Genomic DNA, 24,185 nt, shown 5'->3' on the forward strand with positions numbered 1-24,185 from the left:
ACCACAAAGCACTCTCCCTTTGCCTTCCTGTGGTCTTTGGGGCTTCCGGGTGCTGTAGAAGATAGATACTTCTGTTGTTCACATTGACACCTTCAGGTGGCTTCCGAAAACGCTGAACGTTTTCAGGTCACTTTTCAAGCCCTCTTCTCCACAAGGACCACAGAGCATTCCCCCTGCGCCTTCGTTCTGTGTTTTGTACTTCCCAGGTGCGGTAGAAGGGAGATACATCTGCTGTTCACATTTACAGCTTCTAGTGGCTTAAGAAAAGAAGGTCTCCATGGCCCTTCTTTTGGCATATAGTTCTCCTCAACTGAAGAGGCTTACAGGTCCCAGAAGTGTCGGGCACCCCGTCGCCTACATCTTAAAATCTAGTGCACAGCCTAGTGGCCTATGACACCATAAACGCTTGCTGGAGTTTAAGCACCGCTTTGACACAGGCTGCCTTGGATCTGGGGCCTGCCTGTTTCTGTGACGAGAAATGGATTGTGTTAAGAAGAGAAGATATGGAACAACAGTGTTTCCCTGCCACCATTGAGCCTGCAACGCTGTAAATTCCAGTGAGGAAAACAACGTTTCCCTTCAAGCTCTTTTCCAAAGGGAACACTGAGCATTCTCCCTGCACTTTCCCTTTGAGTTTTGTACTTCCCAGGTGCGGTAGAAGGGAGATACATCTGCTGTTCACATTTACACGTTCTAGTGGCTTAAGGAAAGAAGGACTCCATTGCACTTCTCCTGGCATATAGTTCTCCTCAGCTGAACGTGGCTTACAGGTCCCAGAACTGACGGGCAGTCCTTCGCCTACATCTTAGAATGTAGTGCACAGCTTAGTGGCCTATGACACCATAAACGCTTGCTGGAGTTTAAGCACAGCTTTGACACAGGCTGTCTTTGATCTGCGGCCTGCCTATTTCTGTGATGAGAAATGGATTGTGTTAAGAAGAGAAGATATGGAACAACAGTGTTTCCCTGCCACCATTGAGCCTGCAACGCTGTAAATTCCAGTGAGGAAAACAATGTTTCCTTTCAAGCTCTTTTCCATAGGGGACACAGAGCATTCTCCCTGCACTTTCCCTTTGAGTTTTGTACTTCCCAGGTGCGGTAGAAGGGAGATACATCTGCTGTTCACATTTACACGTTCTAGTGGCTTAAGGAAAGAAGAACTCCATTGCGCTTCTCCTGGCATATAGTTCTCCTCAACTGAACGTGGCTTACAGGTCCCAGAACTGACGGGCAGTCCTTCGCCTACATCTTAGAATCTAGTGCACAGCCTAGTGGCCTATGACACCATAAACGCTTGCTGGAGTTTAGGCACCGCTTTGACACCGGCTGCCTTGGATCTGGGGCCTGCCTATTACTGTGACGAGAAATGCATTGTGTTAAGAAGAGAAGATATGGAACAACAGTGTTTCCCTGCCACAATTGAACCTGCAACGCTCTAAATCCCAGTGAGGAAAAAAAGTGTCCCTTCAAGCTCTCTTTTCCAAAGGGAACACAGAACATTCTCCCTGCACTTTCCTTTTGAGTTTTGTACTTCCCTGATGCGGTAGAAGGGAGATACTATTGCTGTTCACATTTACCCGTTCTAGTGGCTTAAGGAAAGAAGGCCTCCATTGCCCTTCTTTTGGCATATAGTTGTCCTCAACTCAAAGTGGCTTACAGGTCCCAGTAGTGTCAGGCAGTCCGTTGTTTACATGTTGCATCCTAGTGCAGAGGCACATGCCTAAGACACCGTAAAAGCTTCCTGCATTTATAGCACCGCTTTGACACACGCTGCCTTGGACCTGCGGCCTGCCTCTCTGTGTGTCGAGAAACAGAGAGCTTGAGCTCGATGCTAGTCGTCCCATGTGTTTTACCTATTCCCTAACAATCCTTAGTGAATCCCTTCAAACCCTGTTTTCCAAAGGGACCACAAAGCACTCTCCCTTTGCCTTCCTGTGGTCTTTGGGGCTTCCGGGTGCTGTAGAAGGTAGATACTTCTGTTGTTCACATTAACACCTTCAGGTGGCTTCCGAAAACGCTGAACGTTTTCAGGTCACTATTCAAGCCCTCTTCTCCACAAGGACCACAGAGCATTCCCCCTGCGCCTTCGTTCTGTGTTTTGTACTTCCCAGGTGCGGTAGAAGGGAGATACATCTGCTGTTCACATTTACAGCTTCTAGTGGCTTAAGAAAAGAAGGTCTCCATTGCCCTTCTTTTGGCATATAATTCTCCTCAACTGAACAGGCTTACAGGGCCCAGAAGTGTCGGGCACTCCGTCGCCTACATCTTAGAATCTAGTGCACAGCCTATTGGCCTATGACATCATAAACGCTTGCTGGAGTTTAAGCACCGCATTGACACAGGCTGCCTTGGACCTGGGGCCTGCCTGTTTCTGTGACGAGAAATGGATTGTGTTAAGAAGAGAAGATATGGAACAACAGTGTTTCCCTGCCACCATTGAGCCTGCAATGCTGTAAATTCCAGTGAGGAAAACAACGTTTCCCTACAAGCTCTTTTCCATAGGGGACACAGAGCATTCTCCCTGCACTTTCCCTTTGAGTTTTGTACTTCCCAGGTGCGGAAGAAGGGAGATACATCTGCTGTTCACATTTACACGTTCTACTGGCTTAAGGAAAGAAGGACTCCATTGCGCTTCTCCTGGCATATTGTTCCCCTCAACTGAACGTGGCTTACAGGTCCCAGAACTGACGGGCAGTCCTTCGCCTACATCATAGAATCTAGTGCACAGCATAGTGGGCTATGACACCATAAACGCTTGCTGGAGTTTAAGCACCGCATTGACACAGGCTGTCTTTGATCTGGGGCCTGCCTATTTCTGTGACGAGAAATGGATTGTGTTAAGAAGAGAAGATATGGAACAACAGTGTTTCCCTGCTACAATTGAGCTTGCAACGCTGTAAATTCCAGTGAGGAAAACAATGTTTCCTTTCAAGCTCTTTTCCATAGGGGACACAGAGCATTCTCCCTGCACTTTCCCTTTGAGTTTTGTACTTCCCAGGTGCGGAAGAAGGGAGATACATCTGCTGTTCCCATTTACACATTCTAGTGGCTTAAGGAAAGAAGGACTCCATTGCGCTTCTTCTGGCATATAATTCTCCTCAACTGAACGTGGCTTACAGGTCCCAGAACTGACGGGCAGTCCTTCCCCTACATCTTAGAATCTAGTGCACAGCCTAGTGGCCTATGACACCATAAACGCTTGCTGGAGTTTAGGCACCCCTTTGACACAGGCTGCCTTGGATCTGGGGCCTGCCTATTACTGTGACGAGAAATGCATTGTGTTAAGAAGAGAAGATATGGAACAACAGTGTTTCCCTGCCACAATTGAGCCTGCAACGCTCTAAATCCCAGTGAGGAAAAAAAGTTTCCCTTCAAGCTCTCTTTTTCAAAGGGAACACAGAGCATTCTCCCTGCACTTTCCTTTTGAGTTTTGTACTTCCCAGATGCAGTAGAAGGGAGATACTATTGCTGTTCACATTTACCCCTTCTAGTGGCTTAAGGAAAGAAGGCCTCCATTGCCCTTCTTTTGGCATATAGTTGTCCTCAACTCAAAGTGGCTTACAGGTCCCAGTAGTGTCAGGCAGTCCGTTGTTTACATGTTGCATCCTAGTGCAGAGGCACATGCCTAAGACACCGTAAAAGCTTCCTGCATTTATAGCACCGCTTTGACACACGCTGCCTTGGACCTGCGGCCTGCCTCTCTGTGTGACGAGAAACAGAGAGCTTGAGCTTGATGCTAGTCGTCCCTTGTGTTTTACCTATTCCCTAACAATCCTTAGTGAATCCCTTCAAACCCTGTTTTCCAAAGGGACCACAAAGCACTCTCCCTTTGCCTTCCTGTGGTCTTTGGGGCTTCTGGGTGCTGTAGAAGATAGATACTTCTGTTGTTCACATTGACACCTTCAGGTGGCTTCCGAAAACTCTGAACGTTTTCAGGTCACTTTTCAAGCCCTCTTCTCCACAAGGACCACAGAGCATTCCCCCTGCGCCTTCGTTCTGTGTTTTGTACTTCCCAGGTGCGGTAGAAGGGAGATACATCTGCTGTTCACATTTACAGCTTCTAGTGGCTTAAGAAAAGAAGGTCTCCATTGCCCTTCTTTTGGCATATTGTTCTCCTCAACTGAACGTGGCTTACAGGTCCCAGAACTGACGGGCAGTCCTTCGCCTACATCTTAGAATCTAGTGCACAGCCTAGTGGCCTATGACACCATAAACGCTTGCTGGAGTTTAAGCACCGCTTTGACACAGGCTGCCTTGGACCTGGGGCGTGTCTGTTTCTCTGACGACAAATGGATTGTGTTAAGAAGAGAAGATATGGAACAACAGTGTTTCCCTGCCACCATTGAGCCTGCAACGCTGTAAATTCCAGTGAGGAAAACAACGTTTCCCTTCAAGCTCTTTTCCAAAGGGAACACAGAGCATTCTCCCTGCACTTTCCCTTTGAGTTTTGTACTTCCCAGGTGCGGTAGAAGGGAGATACATCTGCTGTTCACATTTACACGTTCTAGTGGCTTAAGGAAAGAAGAACTCCATTGCGCTTCTCCTGGCATATAGTTCTCCTCAACTGAACGTGGCTTACAGGTCCCAGAACTGACGGGCAGTCCTTCGCCTACATCTTAGAATCTAGTGCACAGCCTAGTGGCCTATGACACCATAAACGCTTGCTGGAGTTTAGGCACCGCTTTGACACCGGCTGCCTTGGATCTGGGGCCTGCCTATTACTGTGACGAGAAATGCATTGTGTTAAGAAGAGAAGATATGGAACAACAGTGTTTCCCTGCCACAATTGAGCCTGCAACGCTCTAAATCCCAGTGAGGAAAAAAAGTGTCCCTTCAAGCTCTCTTTTCCAAAGGGAACACAGAACATTCTCCCTGCACTTTCCTTTTGAGTTTTGTACTTCCCTGATGCGGTAGAAGGGAGATACTATTGCTGTTCATATTTACCCGTTCTAGTGGCTTAAGGAAAGAAGGCCTCCATTGCCCTTCTTTTGGCATATAGTTGTCCTCAACTCAAAGTGGCTTACAGGTCCCAGTAGTGTCAGGCAGTCCGTTGTTTACATGTTGCATCCTAGTGCAGAGGCACATGCCTAAGACACCGTAAAAGCTTCCTGCATTTATAGCACCGCTTTGACACACGCTGCCTTGGACCTGCGGCCTGCCTCTCTGTGTGTCGAGAAACAGAGAGCTTGAGCTCGATGCTAGTCGTCCCATGTGTTTTACCTATTCCCTAACAATCCTTAGTGAATCCCTTCAAACCCTGTTTTCCAAAGGGACCACAAAGCACTCTCCCTTTGCCTTCCTGTGGTCTTTGGGGCTTCCGGGTGCTGTAGAAGGTAGATACTTCTGTTGTTCACATTAACACCTTCAGGTGGCTTCCGAAAACGCTGAACGTTTTCAGGTCACTATTCAAGCCCTCTTCTCCACAAGGACCACAGAGCATTCCCCCTGCGCCTTCGTTCTGTGTTTTGTACTTCCCAGGTGCGGTAGAAGGGAGATACATCTGCTGTTCACATTTACAGCTTCTAGTGGCTTAAGAAAAGAAGGTCTCCATTGCCCTTCTTTTGGCATATAATTCTCCTCAACTGAACAGGCTTACAGGGCCCAGAAGTGTCGGGCACTCCGTCGCCTACATCTTAGAATCTAGTGCACAGCCTATTGGCCTATGACATCATAAAAGCTTGCTGGAGTTTAAGCACCGCATCGACACAGGCTGCCTTGGACCTGGGGCCTGCCTGTTTCTGTGACGAGAAATGGATTGTGTTAAGAAGAGAAGATATGGAACAACAGTGTTTCCCTGCCACCATTGAGCCTGCAATGCTGTAAATTCCAGTGAGGAAAACAACGTTTCCCTACAAGCTCTTTTCCATAGGGGACACAGAGCATTCTCCCTGCACTTTCCCTTTGAGTTTTGTACTTCCCAGGTGCGGAAGAAGGGAGATACATCTGCTGTTCACATTTACACGTTCTACTGGCTTAAGGAAAGAAGGACTCCATTGCGCTTCTCCTGGCATATTGTTCCCCTCAACTGAACGTGGCTTACAGGTCCCAGAACTGACGGGCAGTCCTTCGCCTACATCATAGAATCTAGTGCACAGCATAGTGGGCTATGACACCATAAACGCTTGCTGGAGTTTAAGCACCGCATTGACACAGGCTGTCTTTGATCTGGGGCCTGCCTATTTCTGTGACGAGAAATGGATTGTGTTAAGAAGAGAAGATATGGAACAACAGTGTTTCCCTGCTACAATTGAGCTTGCAACGCTGTAAATTCCAGTGAGGAAAACAATGTTTCCTTTCAAGCTCTTTTCCATAGGGGACACAGAGCATTCTCCCTGCACTTTCCCTTTGAGTTTTGTACTTCCCAGGTGCGGAAGAAGGGAGATACATCTGCTGTTCCCATTTACACATTCTAGTGGCTTAAGGAAAGAAGGACTCCATTGCGCTTCTTCTGGCATATAATTCTCCTCAACTGAACGTGGCTTACAGGTCCCAGAACTGACGGGCAGTCCTTCCCCTACATCTTAGAATCTAGTGCACAGCCTAGTGGCCTATGACACCATAAACGCTTGCTGGAGTTTAGGCACCCCTTTGACACAGGCTGCCTTGGATCTGGGGCCTGCCTATTACTGTGACGAGAAATGCATTGTGTTAAGAAGAGAAGATATGGAACAACAGTGTTTCCCTGCCACAATTGAGCCTGCAACGCTCTAAATCCCAGTGAGGAAAAAAAGTTTCCCTTCAAGCTCTCTTTTTCAAAGGGAACACAGAGCATTCTCCCTGCACTTTCCTTTTGAGTTTTGTACTTCCCAGATGCAGTAGAAGGGAGATACTATTGCTGTTCACATTTACCCCTTCTAGTGGCTTAAGGAAAGAAGGCCTCCATTGCCCTTCTTTTGGCATATAGTTGTCCTCAACTCAAAGTGGCTTACAGGTCCCAGTAGTGTCAGGCAGTCCGTCGTTTACATGTTGCATCGTAGTGCAGAGGCACATGGCCTAAGACACCGTAAAAGCTTCGTGCATTTATAGCACCGCTTTGACACACGCTGCCTTGGACCTGCGGCCTGCCTCTCTGTGTGACGAGAAACAGAGAGCTTGAGCTTGATGCTAGTCATCCCTTGTGTTTTACCTATTCCCTAACAATCCTTAGTGAATCCCTTCAAACCCTGTTTTCCAAAGGGACCACAAAGCACTCTCCCTTTGCCTTCCTGTGGTCTTTGGGGCTTCTGGGTGCTGTAGAAGATAGATACTTCTGTTGTTCACATTGACACCTTCAGGTGGCTTCCGAAAACGCTGAACGTTTTCAGGTCACTTTTCAAGCCCTCTTCTCCACAAGGACCACAGAGCATTCCCCCTGCGCCTTCGTTCTGTGTTTTGTACTTCCCAGGTGCGGTAGAAGGGAGATACATCTGCTGTTCACATTTACAGCTTCTAGTGGCTTAAGAAAAGAAGGTCTCCATTGCCCTTCTTTTGGCATATTGTTCTCCTCAACTGAACGTGGCTTACAGGTCCCAGAACTGACGGGCAGTCCTTCGCCTACATCTTAGAATCTAGTGCACAGCCTAGTGGCCTATGACACCATAAACGCTTGCTGGAGTTTAAGCACCGCTTTGACACAGGCTGCCTTGGACCTGGGGCGTGTCTGTTTCTCTGACGACAAATGGATTGTGTTAAGAAGAGAAGATATGGAACAACAGTGTTTCCCTGCCACCATTGAGCCTGCAACGCTGTAAATTCCAGTGAGGAAAACAACGTTTCCCTTCAAGCTCTTTTCCATAGGGCACACAGAGCATTCTCCCTGCACTTTCCCTTTGAGTTTTGTAATTCCCAGGTGCGGAAGAAGGGAGATACATCTGCTGTTCACATTTACACGTTCTACTGGCTTAAGGAAAGAAGGACTCCATTGCGCTTCTCCTGACATATAGTTCTCCTCAACTGAACGTGGCTTACAGGTCCCAGAACTGACGGGCAGTCCTTCGCCTACATCTTAGAATCTAGTGCACAGCCTAGTGGCCTATGACACCATAAACGCTTGCTGGAGTTTAAGCACCGCTTTGACACAGGCTGTCTTTGATCTGGGGCCTGCCTATTTCTGTGACGAGAAATGGATTGTTTTAAGAAGAGAAGATATGGAACAACAGTGTTTCCCTGCCACAATTGAGCCTGCAACGCTGTAAATTCCAGTGAGGAAAACAATGTTTCCTTTCAAGCTCTTTTCCAAAGGGAACACAGAGCATTCTCCCTGCACTTTCCCTTTGAGTTTTGTACTTCCCAGGTGCGGTAGAAGGGAGATACATCTGCTGTTCACATTTACACGTTCTAGTGGCTTAAGGAAAGAAGGACTCCATTGCGCTTCTTCTGGCATATAATTCTCCTCAGCTGAACGTGGCTTACAGGTCCCAGAACTGACAAGCAGTCCTTCGCCTACATCTTAGAATCTAGTGCACAGCCTAGTGGCCTATGACACCATAATCGCTTGCTGGAGTTTGGGCACCGCTTTGACACAGGCTGCCTTGGATCTGGGGCCTGCCTATTACTGTGACGAGAAATGCATTTTGTTAAGAAGAGAAGATATGGAACAACAGTGTTTCCCTGCCACAATTGAGCCTGCAACGCTCTAAATCCCAGTGAGGAAAAAAAGTTTCCCTTCAAGCTCCTTTTCCAAAGGGAACACAGAGCATTCTCCCTGCACTTTCCTTTTGAGTTTTGTACTTCCCAGATGCGGTAGAAGGGAGATACTATTGCTGTTCACATTTACCCGTTCTAGTGGCTTAAGGAAAGAAGGCCTCCATTGCCCTTCTTTTGGCATATAGTTGTCCTCAACTCAAAGTGGCTTACAGGTCCCAGTAGTGTCAGGCAGTCCGTTGTTTACATGTTGCATCCTAGTGCAGAGGCACATGCCTAAGACACCGTAAAAGCTTCGTGCATTTATAGCACCGCTTTGACACACGCTGCCTTGGACCTGCGGCCTGCCTCTCTGTGTGACGAGAAACAGAGAGCTTGAGCTCGATGCTAGTCGTCCCATGTTTTTACCTATTCCCTAACAATCCTTAGTGAATCCCTTCAAACCCTGTTTTCCAAAGGGACCACAAAGCACTCTCCCTTTGCCTTCCTGTGGTCTTTTGGGCTTCCGGGTGCTGTAGAAGGTAGATACTTCTGTTGTTCACATTAACACCTTCAGGTGGCTTCCGAAAACGCTGAACGTTTTCAGGTCACTATTCAAGCCCTCTTCTCCACAAGGACCACAGAGCATTCCCCCTGCGCCTTCGTTCTGTGTTTTGTACTTCCCAGGTGCGGTAGAAGGGAGATACATCTGCTGTTCACTTTTACAGCTTCTAGTGGCTTAAGAAAAGAAGGTCTCCATTGCCCTTCTTTTGGCATATAATTCTCCTCAAATGAACAGGCTTACAGGGCCCAGAAGTGTCGGGCACTCCGTCGCCTACATCTTAGAATCTAGTGCACAGTCTAGTGGCCTATGACATCATAAACGCTTGCTGGAGTTTATGAACCGCATTGACACAGGCTGCCTTGAACCTGGGGCCTGCCTGTTTCTGTGACGAGAAATGGATTGTGTTAAGAAGAGAAGATATGGAACAACAGTGTTTCCCTGCCACCATTGAGCTTGCAACGCTGTAAATTCCAGTGAGGAAAACAACGTTTCCGTACAAGCTCTTTTCCATAGGGGACACAGAGCATTCTCCCTGCACTTTCCCTTTGAGTTTTGTACTTCCCAGTTGCGGAAGAAGGGAGATACATCTGCTGTTCACATTTACACGTTCTACTGGCTTAAGGAAAGAAGGACTCCATTGCGCTACTTCTGGCATATAATTCTCCTCAACTGAACGTGGCTTACAGTGCCCAGAACTGATGGGCAGTCCTTCGCCTACATCTTAGAATCTAGTGCACAGCCTAGTGGCCTATGACACCATAAACGCTTGCTGGAGTTTAAGCACCGCTTTGACACAGGCTGCCTTGGATCTGGGGCCTGCCTATTTCTGTGACGAGAAATGGATTGTGTTAAGAAGAGAAGATATGGAACAACAGTGTTTCCCGGCCACCAGTGAGCCTGCAACGCTGTAAATTCCAGTGAGGAAAACAACGTTTCCCTTCAAGCTCTTTTCCAAAGGGAACACAGAGCATTCTCCCTGCACTTTCCCTTTGAGTTTTGTACTTCCCCGGTGCGGTAGAAGGGAGATACATCTGCTGTTCACATTTACACGTTCTACTGGCTTAAGGAAAGAAGGACTCCATTGCGCTTCTCCTGGCATATTGTTCCCCTCAACTGAACGTGGCTTACAGGTCCAAGAACTGACGGGCAGTCCTTCGCCTACATCATAGAATCTAGTGCACAGCATAGTGGGCTATGACACCATAAACGCTTGCTGGAGTTTAAGCACCGCTTTGACACAGGCTGTCTTTGATCTGGGGCCTGCCTATTTCTGTGACGAGAAATGGATTGTGTTACGAAGAGAAGATATGGAACAACAGTGTTTCCCTGCTACAATTGAGCTTGCAACGCTGTAAATTCCAGTGAGGAAAACAATGTTTCCTTTCAAGCTCTTTTCCATAGGGGACACAGAGCATTCTCCCTGCACTTTCCCTTTGAGTTTTGTACTTCCCAGGTGCGGAAGAAGGGAGATACATCTGCTGTTCACATTTACACATTCTAGTGGCTTATGGAAAGAAGGACTCCATTGCGCTTCTTCTGGCATATAATTCTCCTCAACTGAACGTGGCTTACAGGTTCCAGAACTGACGGGCAGTCCTTTCCCTACATCTTAGAATCTAGTGCACAGCCTAGTGGCCTATGACACCATAAACGCTTGCTGGAGTTTAGGCACCGCTTTGACACAGGCTGCCTTGGATCTGGGGCCTGCCTATTACTGTGACGAGAAATGCATTGTGTTAAGAAGAGAAGATATGGAACAACAGTGTTTCCCTGCCACAATTGAGCCTGCAACGCTCTAAATCCCAGTGAGGAAAAAAAGTTTCCCTTCAAGCTCTCTTTTTCAAAGGGAACACAGAGCATTCTCCCTGCACTTTCCTTTTGAGTTTTGTACTTCCCAGATGCAGTAGAAGGGAGATACTATTGCTGTTCACATTTACCCGTTCTAGTGGCTTAAGGAAAGAAGGCCTCCATTGCCCTTCTTTTGGCATATAGTTGTCCTCAACTCAAAGTGGCTTACAGGTCCCAGTAGTGTCAGGCAGTCCGTCGTTTACATGTTGCATCGTAGTGCAGAGGCACAAGGCCTAAGACACCGTAAAAGCTTCGTGCATTTATAGCACCGCTTTGACACACGCTGCCTTGGACCTGCGGCCTGCCTCTCTGTGTGACGAGAAACAGAGAGCTTGAGCTTGATGCTAGTCGTCCCATGTGTTTTACCTATTCCCTAACAATCCTTAGTGAATCCCTTCAAACCCTGTTTTCCAAAGGGACCATAAAGCACTCTCCCTTTGCCTTCCTGTGGTCTTTGGGGCTTCTGGGTGCTGTAGAAGATAGATACTTCTGTTGTTCACATTGACACCTTCAGGTGGCTTCCGAAAACGCTGAACGTTTTCAGGTCACTTTTCAAGCCCTCTTCTCCACAAGGACCACAGAGCATTCCCCCTGCACCTTCGTTCTGTGTTTTGTACTTCCCAGGTGCGGTAGAAGGGAGATACATCTGCTGTTCACATTTACAGCTTCTAGTGGCTTAAGAAAAGAAGGTCTCCATTGCCCTTCTTTTGGCATATAGTTCTCCTCAACTGAACAGGCTTACAGGTCCCAGAAGTGTCAGGAACTACGTCGCCTACATCTTAGAATCTAGTGCACAGCCTAGTGGCCTATGACACCATAAACGCTTGCTGGAGTTTAAGCACCGCATTGACACAGGCTGCCTTAGACCTGGGGCCTGCCTGTTTCTCTGACGAGAAATGGATTGTGTTAAGAAGAGAAGATATGGAACAACAGTGTTTCCCTGCCACCATTGAGCCTGCAACGCTGTAAATTCCAGTGAGGAAAACAACGTTTCCCTTCAAGTTCTTTTCCATAGGGGACACAGAGCATTCTCCCTGCACTTTCCCTTTGAGTTTTGTAATTCCCAGGTGCGGAAGAAGGGAGATACATCTGCTGTTCACATTTACACGTTCTACTGGCTTAAGGAAAGAAGGACTCCATTGCACTTCTTCTGGCATATAATTCTCCTCAACTGAACGTGGCTTACAGGGCCCAGAACTGACGGGCTGTCCTTCGCCTACATCTTAGAATCTAGTGCACAGCCTAGTGGCCTATGACACCATAAACGCTTGCTGGAGTTTAAGCACCGCTTTGACACAGGCTGCCTTGGATCTGGGGCCTGCCTATTTCTGTTACGAGAAATGGATTGTGTTAAGAAGAGAAGATATGGAACAACAGTGTTTCCCTGCCACCAGTGAGCCTGCAACGCTGTAAATTCCAGTGAGGAAAACAACGTTTCCCTTCAAGCTCTTTTCCAAAGGGAACACAGAGCATTCTCCCTGCACTTTCCCTTTGAGTTTTGTACTTCCCAGGTGCGGTAGAAGGGAGATACATCTGCTGTTCACATTTACACGTTCTAGTGGCTTAAGGAAAGAAGGACTCCATTGCGCTTCTCCTGGCATATAGTTCTCCTCAACTGAACGTGGCTTACAGGTCCCAGAACTGACGGGCAGTCCTTCGCCTACATCTTAGAATCTAGTGCACAGCCTAGTGGCCTATGACACCATAAACGCTTGCTGGAGTTTAAGCACCGCTTTGACACAGGCTGTCTTTCATCTGGGGCCTGCCTATTTCTGTGACGAGAAATGGATTGTGTTAAGAAGAGAAGATATGGAACAACAGTGTTTCCCTGCCACAATTGAGCCTACAACGCTGTAAATTCCAGTGAGGAAAACAATGTTTCCTTTCAAGCTCTTTTCCAAAGGGAACACAGAGCATTCTCCCTGCACTTTCCCTTTGAGTTTTGTACTTCCCAGGTGCGGTAGAAGGGAGATACATCTGCTGTTCACATTTACACGTTCTAGTGGCTTAAGGAAAGAAGGACTCCATTGCGCTTCTCCTGGCATATAATTCTCCTCAACTGAACGTGCCTTACAGGTCCCAGAACTGACAGGCAGTCCTTCGCCTACATCTTAGAATCTAGTGCACAGCCTAGTGACCTATGACACCATAATCGCTTGCTGGAGTTTAGGCACCGCTTTGACACAGGCTGCCTTGGATCTGGGGCCTGCCTATTACTGTGACGAGAAATGCATTGTGTTAAGAAGAGAAGATATGGAACAACAGTGTTTCCCTGCCACAATTGAGCCTGCAACGCTCTAAATCCCAGTGAGGAAAAAAAGTTTCCCTTCAAGCTCTCTTTTCCAAAGGGAACACAGAGCATTCTCCCTGCACTTTCCTTTTGAGTTTTGTACTTCCCAGATGCGGTAGAAGGGAGATACTATTGCTGTTCACATTTACCCGTTCTAGTGGCTTAAGGAAAGAAGGCCTCCATTGCCCTTCTTTTGGCATATAGTTGTCCTCAACTCAAAGTGGCTTACAGGTCCCAGTAGTGTCAGGCAGTCCGTTGTTTACATGTTGCATCCTAGTGCAGATGCACATGCCTAAGACACCGTAAAAGCTTCGTGCATTTATAGCACCGCTTTGACACACGCTGCCTTGGACCTGCGGCCTGCCTCTCTGTGTGACGAGAAACAGAGAGCTTGAGCTCGATGCTAGTCGTCCCATGTGTTTTACCTATTCCCTAACAATCCTTAGTGAATCCCTTCAAACCCTGTTTTCCAAAGGGACCACAAAGCATTCTCCCTTTGCCTTCCTGTGGTCTTTGGGGCTTCCGGGTGCTGTAGAAGGTAGATACTTCTGTTGTTCACATTAACACCTTCAGGTGGCTTCCGAAAACGCTGAACGTTTTCAGGTCACTATTCAAGCCCTCTTCTCCACAAGGACCACAGAGCATTCCCCCTGCGCCTTCGTTCTGTGTTTTGTACTTCCCAGGTGCGGTAGAAGGGAGATACATCTGCTGTTCACTTTTACAGCTTCTAGTGGCTTAAGAAAAGAAGGTCTCCATTGCCCTTCTTTTGGCATATAATTCTCCTCAACTGAACAGGCTTACAGGGCCCAGAAGTGTCGGGCACTCCGTCGCCTACATCTTAGAATCTAGTGCACAGCCTAGTGGCCTATGACATCATAAACGCTTGCTGGAGTTTAAGCACCGCATTGACACAGGCTGCCTTGGACCTGGGGTCTGCCTGTTTCTGTGACGAGAAATGGATTGTGTTAAGAAGAGAAGATATGGAACAACAGTGTTTCCCTGCCACCATTGAGCCTGCAACGCTGTAAATTCCAGTGAGGAAAACAACGTTTCCCTACAAGCTCTTTTCCATAGGGGACACAGAGCATTCTCCCTGCACTTTCCCTTTGAGTTTTGTACTTCCCAGGTGCGGAAGAAGGGAGATACATCTGCTGTTCACATTTACACGTTCTACTGGCTTAAGGAAAGAAGGACTCCATTGCGCTACTTCTGGCATATAATTCTCCTCAACTGAACGTGCCTTACAGGTCCCAGAACTGACAGGCAGTCCTTCGCCTACATCTTAGAATCTAGTGCACAGCCTAGTGACCTATGACACCATAATCGCTTGCTGGAGTTTAGGCACCGCTTTGACACAGGCTGCCTTGGATCTGGGGCCTGCCTATTACTGTGACGAGAAATGCATTGTGTTAAGAAGAGAAGATATGGAACAACAGTGTTTCCCTGCCACCATTGAGCCTGCAACGCTGTAAATTCCAGTGAGGAAAACAACGTTTCCCTTCAAGCTCTTTTCCATAGGGGACACAGAGCATTCTCCCTGCACTTTCCCTTTGAGTTTTGTAATTCCCAGGTGCGGAAGAAGGGAGATACATCTGCTGTTCACATTTACACGTTCTACTGGCTTAAGGAAAGAAGGACTCCATTGCACTTCTTCTGGCATATAATTCTCCTCAACTGAACGTGGCTTACAGGGCCCAGAACTGACGGGCAGTCCTTCGCCTACATCTTAGAATCTAGTGCACAGCCTAGTGGCCTATGACACCATAAACGCTTGCTGGAGTTTAAGCACCGCTTTGACACAGGCTGCCTTGGATCTGGGGCCTGCCTATTTCTGTTACGAGAAATGGATTGTGTTAAGAAGAGAAGATATGGAACAACAGTGTTTCCCTGCCACCAGTGAGCCTGCAACGCTGTAAATTCCAGTGAGGAAAACAACGTTTCCCTTCAAGCTCTTTTCCAAAGGGAACACAGAGCATTCTCCCTGCACTTTCCCTTTGAGTTTTGTACTTCCCAGGTGCGGTAGAAGGGAGATACATCTGCTGTTCACATTTACACGTTCTAGTGGCTTAAGGAAAGAAGGACTCCATTGCGCTTCTCCTGGCATATAGTTCTCCTCAACTGAACGTGGCTTACAGGTCCCAGAACTGACGGGCAGTCCTTCGCCTACATCTTAGAATCTAGTGCACAGCCTAGTGGCCTATGACACCATAAACGCTTGCTGGAGTTTAAGCACCGCTTTGACACAGGCTGTCTTTCATCTGGGGCCTGCCTATTTCTGTGACGAGAAATGGATTGTGTTAAGAAGAGAAGATATGGAACAACAGTGTTTCCCTGCCACAATTGAGCCTACAACGCTGTAAATTCCAGTGAGGAAAACAATGTTTCCTTTCAAGCTCTTTTCCAAAGGGAACACAGAGCATTCTCCCTGCACTTTCCCTTTGAGTTTTGTACTTCCCAGGTGCGGTAGAAGGGAGATACATCTGCTGTTCACATTTACACGTTCTAGTGGCTTAAGGAAAGAAGGACTCCATTGCGCTTCTCCTGGCATATAATTCTCCTCAACTGAACGTGCCTTACAGGTCCCAGAACTGACAGGCAGTCCTTCGCCTACATCTTAGAATCTAGTGCACAGCCTAGTGACCTATGACACCATAATCGCTTGCTGGAGTTTAGGCACCGCTTTGACACAGGCTGCCTTGGATCTGGGGCCTGCCTATTACTGTGACGAGAAATGCATTGTGTTAAGAAGAGAAGATATGGAACAACAGTGTTTCCCTGCCACAATTGAGCCTGCAACGCTCTAAATCCCAGTGAGGAAAAAAAGTTTCCCTTCAAGCTCTCTTTTCCAAAGGGAACACAGAGCATTCTCCCTGCACTTTCCTTTTGAGTTTTGTACTTCCCAGATGCGGTAGAAGGGAGATACTATTGCTGTTCACATTTACCCGTTCTAGTGGCTTAAGGAAAGAAGGCCTCCATTGCCCTTCTTTTGGCATATAGTTGTCCTCAACTCAAAGTGGCTTACAGGTCCCAGTAGTGTCAGGCAGTCCGTTGTTTACATGTTGCATCCTAGTGCAGATGCACATGCCTAAGACACCGTAAAAGCTTCGTGCATTTATAGCACCGCTTTGACACACGCTGCCTTGGACCTGCGGCCTGCCTCTCTGTGTGACGAGAAACAGAGAGCTTGAGCTCGATGCTAGTCGTCCCATGTGTTTTACCTATTCCCTAACAATCCTTAGTGAATCCCTTCAAACCCTGTTTTCCAAAGGGACCACAAAGCATTCTCCCTTTGCCTTCCTGTGGTCTTTGGGGCTTCCGGGTGCTGTAGAAGGTAGATACTTCTGTTGTTCACATTAACACCTTCAGGTGGCTTCCGAAAACGCTGAACGTTTTCAGGTCACTATTCAAGCCCTCTTCTCCACAAGGACCACAGAGCATTCCCCCTGCGCCTTCGTTCTGTGTTTTGTACTTCCCAGGTGCGGTAGAAGGGAGATACATCTGCTGTTCACTTTTACAGCTTCTAGTGGCTTAAGAAAAGAAGGTCTCCATTGCCCTTCTTTTGGCATATAATTCTCCTCAACTGAACAGGCTTACAGGGCCCAGAAGTGTCGGGCACTCCGTCGCCTACATCTTAGAATCTAGTGCACAGCCTAGTGGCCTATGACATCATAAACGCTTGCTGGAGTTTAAGCACCGCATTGACACAGGCTGCCTTGGACCTGGGGTCTGCCTGTTTCTGTGACGAGAAATGGATTGTGTTAAGAAGAGAAGATATGGAACAACAGTGTTTCCCTGCCACCATTGAGCCTGCAACGCTGTAAATTCCAGTGAGGAAAACAACGTTTCCCTACAAGCTCTTTTCCATAGGGGACACAGAGCATTCTCCCTGCACTTTCCCTTTGAGTTTTGTACTTCCCAGGTGCGGAAGAAGGGAGATACATCTGCTGTTCACATTTACACGTTCTACTGGCTTAAGGAAAGAAGGACTCCATTGCGCTACTTCTGGCATATAATTCTCCTCAACTGAACGTGGCTTACAGGGCCCAGAACTGATGGGCAGTCCTTCGCCTACATCTTAGAATCTAGTGCACAGCCTAGTGGCCTATGACACCATAAACGCTTGCTGGAGTTTAAGCACCACTTTGACACAGGCTGCCTTGGATCTGGGGCCTGCCTATTTCTGTGACGAGAAATGGATTGTGTTAAGAAGAGAAGATATGGAACAACAGTGTTTCCCTGCCACCAGTGAGCCTGCAACGCTGTAAATTCCAGTGAGGAAAACAACGTTTCCCTTCAAGCTCTTTTCCAAAGGGAACACAGAGCATTCTCCCTGCACTTTCCCTTTGAGTTTTGTACTTCCCCGGTGCGGTAGAAGGGAGATACATCTGCTGTTCACATTTACACGTTCTAGTGGCTTAAGGAAAGAAGGACTCCATTGCGCTTCTCCTGGCATATTGTTCCCCTCAACTGAACGTGGCTTACAGGTCCCAGAACTGACGGGCAGTCCTTCGCCTACATCATAGAATCTAGTGCACAGCATAGTGGGCTATGACACCATAAACGCTTGCTGGAGTTTAAGCACCGCTGTGACACAGGCTGTCTTTGATCTGGGGCCTGCCTATTTCTGTGACGAGAAATGGATTGTGTTAAGAAGAGAAGATATGGAACAACAGTGTTTCCCTGCTACAATTGAGCTTGCAACGCTGTAAATTCCAGTGAGGAAAACAATGTTTCCTTTCAAGCTCTTTTCCATAGGGGACACAGAGCATTCTCCCTGCACTTTCCCTTTGAGTTTTGTACTTCCCAGGTGCGGAAGAAGGGAGATACATCTGCTGTTCACATTTACACATTCTAGTGGCTTAAGGAAAGAAGGACTCCATTGCGCTTCTTCTGGCATATAATTCTACTCAACTGAACGTGGCTTACAGGTCCCAGAACTGACGGGCAGTCCTTCCCCTACATCTTAGAATCTAGTGCACAGCCTAGTGGCCTATGACACCATAAACGCTTGCTGGAGTTTAGGCACCCCTTTGACACAGGCTGCCTTGGATCTGGGGCCTACCTATTTCTGTGATGAGAAATGGATTTTGTTAAGAAGAGAAGATATGGAACAACAGTGTTTCCCTGCCACAATTGAGCCTGCAACGCTCTAAATCCCAGTGAGGAAAAAAAGTTTCCCTTCAAGCTCTCTTTTTCAAAGGGAACACAGAGCATTCTCCCTGCACTTTCCTTTTGAGTTTTGTACTTCCCAGATGCAGTAGAAGGGAGATACTATTGCTGTTCACATTTACCCGTTCTAGTGGCTTAAGGAAAGAAGGCCTCCATTGCCCTTCTTTTGGCATATAGTTGTCCTCAACTCAAAGTGGCTTACAGGTCCCAGTAGTGTCAGGCAGTCCGTCGTTTACATGTTGCATCGTAGTGCAGAGGCACAAGGCCTAAGACACCGTAAAAGCTTCGTGCATTTATAGCACCGCTTTGACACACGCTGCCTTGGACCTGCGGCCTGCCTCTCTGTGTGACGAGAAACAGAGAGCTTGAGCTTGATGCTAGTCGTCCCTTGTGTTTTACCTATTCCCTAACAATCCTTAGTGAATCCCTTCAAACCCTGTTTTCCAAAGGGACCACAAAGCACTCTCCCTTTGCCTTCCTGTGGTCTTTGGGGCTTCTGGGTGCTGTAGAAGATAGATACTTCTGTTGTTCACATTGACACCTTCAGGTGGCTTCCGAAAACGCTGAACGTTTTCAGGTCACTTTTCAAGCCCTCTTCTCCACAAGGACCACAGAGCATTCCCCCTGCGTCTTCGTTCTGTGTTTTGTACTTCCCAGGTGCGGTAGAAGGGAGATACATCTGCTGTTCACATTTACAGCTTCTAGTGGCTTAAGAAAAGAAGGTCTCCATTGCCCTTCTTTTGGCATATAGTTCTCCTCAACTGAACAGGCTTACAGGTCCCAGAAGTGTCAGGAACTCCGTCGCCTACATCTTAGAATCTAGTGCACAGCCTAGTGGCCTATGACATCATAAACGCTTGCTGGAGTTTAAGCACCGCATTGACACAGGCTGCCTTGGACCTGGGGCCTGCCTGTTTCTCTGACGAGAAATGGATTGTGTTAAGAAGAGAAGATATGGAACAACAGTGTTTCCCTGCCACCATTGAGCCTGCAACGCTGTAAATGCCAGTGAGGAAAACAACGTTTCCCTTCAAGCTCTTTTCCAAAGGGAACACAGAGCATTCTCCCTGCACTTTCCCTTTGAGTTTTGTACTTCCCAGGTGCGGTAGAAGGGAGATACATCTGCTGTTCACATTTACACGTTCTAGTGGCTTAAGGAAAGAAGGACTCCATTGCGCTTCTCCTGGCATATAGTTCTCCTCAACTGAACGTGGCTTACAGGTCCCAGAACTGACGGGCAGTCCTTCGCCTACATCTTAGAATCTAGTGCACAGCCTAGTGGCCTATGACACCATAAACGCTTGCTGGAGTTTAAGCACCGCTTTGACACAGGCTGCCTTTGATCTGCGGCCTGCCTATCTCTGTGACGAGAAATGGATTGTGTTAAGAAGAGAAGATATGGAACAACAGTGTTTCCCTGCCACCATTGAGCCTGCAACGCTGTAAATTCCAGTGAGGAAAACAACGTTTCCCTTCAAGCTCTTTTCCATAGGGGACACAGAGCATTCTCCCTGCACTTTCCCTTTGAGTTTTGTACTTCCCAGGTGCGGTAGAAGGGAGATACATCTGCTGTTCACATTTACACGTTCTAGTGGCTTAAGGAAAGAAGGACTCCATTGCGCTTCTTCTGGCATATAATTCTCCTCAACTGAACGTGGCTTACAGGTCCCAGAACTGACAGGCAGTCCTTCGCCTACATCTTAGAATCTAGTGCACAGCCTAGTGGCCTATGACACCATAAACGCTTGCTGGAGTTTAGGCACCACTTTGACACAGGCTGCCTTGGATCTGGGGCCTGCCTATTACTGTGACGAGAAATGCATTGTGTTAAGAAGAGAAGATATGGAACAACAGTGTTTCCCTGCCACAATTGAGCCTGCAACGCTCTAAATCCCAGTGAGGAAAAAAAGTTTCCCTTCAAGCTCTCTTTTCCAAAGGGAACACAGAGCATTCTCCCTGCACTTTCCTTTTGAGTTTTGTACTTCCCAGATGCGGTAGAAGGGAGATACTATTGCTGTTCACATTTACCCGTTCTAGTGGCTTAAGGAAAGAAGGCCTCCATTGCCTTTCTTTTGCCATAGAGTTGTCCTCAACTCAAAGTGGCTTACAGGTCCCAGTAGTGTCAGGCAGTCCGTTGTTTACATGTTGCATCCTAGTGCAGAGGCACATGCCTAAGACACCGTAAAAGCTTCCTGCATTTATAGCACCGCTTTGACACACGCTGCCTTGGACCTGCGGCCTGCCTCTCTGTGTGACGAGAAACAGAGAGCTTGAGCTCGATGCTAGTCGTCCCATGTGTTTTACCTATTCCCTAACAATCCTTAGTGAATCCCTTCAAACCCTGTTTTCCAAAGGGACCACAAAGCACTCTCCCTTTGCCTTCCTGTGGTCTTTGGGGCTTCCGGGTGCTGTAGAAGGTAGATACTTCTGTTGTTCACATTAACACCTTCAGGTGGCTTCCGAAAACGCTGAACGTTTTCAGGTCACTATTCAAGCCCTCTTCTCCACAAGGACCACAGAGCATTCCCCCTGCGCCTTCGTTCTGTGTTTTGTACTTCCCAGGTGCGGTAGAAGGGAGATACATCTGCTGTTCACATTTACAGCTTCTAGTGGCTTAAGAAAAGAAGGTCTCCATTGCCCTTCTTTTGGCATATAGTTCTCCTCAACTGAAGAGGCTTACAGGTCCCAGAAGTGTCGGGCACTCCGTCGCCTACATCTTAGAATCTAGTGCACAGCCTAGTGGCCTATGACATCATAAACGCTTGCTGGAGTTTAAGCACCGCATTGACACAGGCTGCCTTGGACCTGGGGCCTGCCTGTTTCTGTGACGAGAAATGGATTGTGTTAAGAAGAGAAGATATGGAACAACAGTGTTTCCCTGCCACCATTGAGCCTGCAACGCTGTAAATTCCAGTGAGGAAAACAACGTTTCCCTTCAAGCTCTTTTCCATAGGGGACACAGAGCATTCTCCCTGCACTTTCCCTTTGAGTTTTGTACTTCCCAGGTGAGGAAGAAGGGAGATACATCTGCTGTTCACATTTACACGTTCTAGTGGCTTAAGGAAAGAAGGACTCCATTGCGCTTCTCCTGGCATATAGTTCTCCTCAACTGAACGTGGCTTACAGGTCCCAGAACTGACGGGCAGTCCTTCGCCTACATCTTAGAATCTAGTGCACAGCCTAGTGGCCTATGACACCATAAACGCTTGCTGGAGTTTAAGCACCGCTTTGACAAAGGCTGTCTTTGATCTGCGGCCTGCCTATTTCTGTGACGAGAAATGGATTGTGTTAAGAAGAGAAGATATGGAACAACAGTGTTTCCCTGCCACCATTGAGCCTGCAACGCTGTAAATTCCAGTGAGGAAAACAACGTTTCCCTTCAAGCTCTTTTCCAAAGGGAACACAGAGCATTCTCCCTGCACTTTCCCTTTGAGTTTTGTACTTCCCAGGTGCGGTAGAAGGGAGATACATCTGCTGTTCACATTTACACGTTCTAGTGGCTTAAGGAAAGAAGGACTCCATTGCGCTTCTCCTGGCATATAGTTCTCCTCAACTGAACGTGGCTTACAGGTCCCAGAACTGACGGGCAGTCCGTCGCCTACATCTTAGAATCTAGTGCACAGCCTAGTGGCCTATGACACCATAAACGCTTGCTGGAGTTTAAGCACCGCTTTGACACAGGCTGCCTTTGATCTGCGGCCTGCCTATTTCTGTGACGAGAAATGGATTGTGTTAAGAAGAGAAGATATGGAACAACAGTGTTTCCCTGCCACCATTGAGCCTGCAACGCTGTAAATTCCAGTGAGGAAAACAACGTTTCCCTTCAAGCTCTTTTCCAAATGGAACACAGAGCATTCTCCCTGCACTTTCCCTTTGAGTTTTGTACTTCCCAGGTGCGGTAGAAGGGAGATACATCTGCTGTTCACATTTACACGTTCTAGTGGCTTAAGGAAAGAAGGACTCCATTGCGCTTCTTCTGGCATATAATTCTCCTCAACTGAACGTGGCTTACAGGTCCCAGAACTGACAGGCAGTCCTTCGCCTACATCTTAGAATCTAGTGCACAGCCTAGTGGCCTATGACACCATAAACGCTTGCTGGAGTTTAGGCACCACTTTGACACAGGCTGCCTTGGATCTGGGGCCTGCCTATTACTGTGACGAGAAATGCATTGTGTTAAGAAGAGAAGATATGGAACAACAGTGTTTCCCTGCCACAATTGAGCCTGCAACGCTCTAAATCCCAGTGAGGAAAAAAATGTTTCCCTTCAAGCTCTCTTTTCAAAAGGGAACACAGAGCATTCTCCCTGCACTTTCCTTTTGAGTTTTGTACTTCCCAGATGCGGTAGAAGGGAGATACTATTGCTGTTCACATTTACCCGTTCTAGTGGCTTAAGGAAAGAAGGCCTCCATTGCCCTTCTTTTGGCATATAGTTGTCCTCAACTCAAAGTGGCTTACAGGTCCCAGTAGTGTCAGGCAGTCCGTTGTTTACATGTTGCATCCTAGTGCAGAGGCACATGCCTAAGGCACCGTAAAAGCTTCCTGCATTTATAGCACCGCTTTGACACACACTGCCTTGGACCTGCGGCCTGCCTCTCTGTGTGACGAGAAACAGAGAGCTTGAGCTCGATGCTAGTCGTCCCATGTGTTTTACCTATTCCCTAACAATCCTTAGTGAATCCCTTCAAACCCTGTTTTCCAAAGGGACCACAAAGCACTCTCCCTTTGCCTTCCTGTGGTCTTTGGGGCTTCCGGGTGCTGTAGAAGGTAGATACTTCTGTTGTTCACATTAACACCTTCAGGTGGCTTCCGAAAACGCTGAACGTTTTCAGGTCACTATTCAAGCCCTCTTCTCCACAAGGACCACAGAGCATTCCCCCTGCACCTTCGTTCTGTGTTTTGTACTTCCCAGGTGCGGTAGAAGGGAGATACATCTGCTGTTCACTTTTACAGCTTCTAGTGGCTTAAGAAAAGAAGGTCTCCATTGCCCTTCTTTTGGCATATAGTTCTCCTCAACTGAAGAGGCTTACAGGTCCCAGAAGTGTCGGGCACTCCGTCGCCTACATCTTAGAATCTAGTGCACAGCCTAGTGGCCTATGACATCATAAACGCTTGCTGGAGTTTAAGCACCGCATTGACACAGGCTGCCTTGGACCTGGGGCCTGCCTGTTTCTGTGACGAGAAATGGATTGTGTTAAGAAGAGAAGATATGGAACAACAGTGTTTCCCTGCCACCATTGAGCCTGCAACGCTGTAATTCCAGTGAGGAAAACAACGTTTCCCTTCAAGCTCTTTTCCATAGGGGACACAGAGCATTCTCCCTGCACTTTCCCTTTGAGTTTTGTACTTCCCAGGTGCGGAAGAAGGGAGATACATCTGCTGTTCACATTTATACGTTCTACTGGCTTAAGGAAAGAAGGACTCCATTGCGCTACTTTTGGCATATAATTCTCCTCAACTATACGTGGCTTACAGGGCCCAGAACTGACGGGCAGTCCTTCGCCTACATCTTAGAATCTAGTGCACAGCCTAGTGGCCTATGACACCATAAACGCTTGCTGGAGTTTAAGCACCGCTTTGACACAGCCTGCCTTGGATCTGGGGCCTGCCTATTTCTGTGACGAGAAATGGATTGTGTTAAGAAGACAAGATATGGAACAACAGTGTTTCCCTGCCACCATTGAGCCTGCAACGCTGTAAATTCCAGTGAGG

The sequence above is a fragment of the Mesoplodon densirostris genome, chromosome 10 (genome assembly GCF_025265405.1).
Source record: "Mesoplodon densirostris isolate mMesDen1 chromosome 10, mMesDen1 primary haplotype, whole genome shotgun sequence".
In the NCBI taxonomy this organism is placed as follows: domain Eukaryota; kingdom Metazoa; phylum Chordata; class Mammalia; order Artiodactyla; family Ziphiidae; genus Mesoplodon; species Mesoplodon densirostris.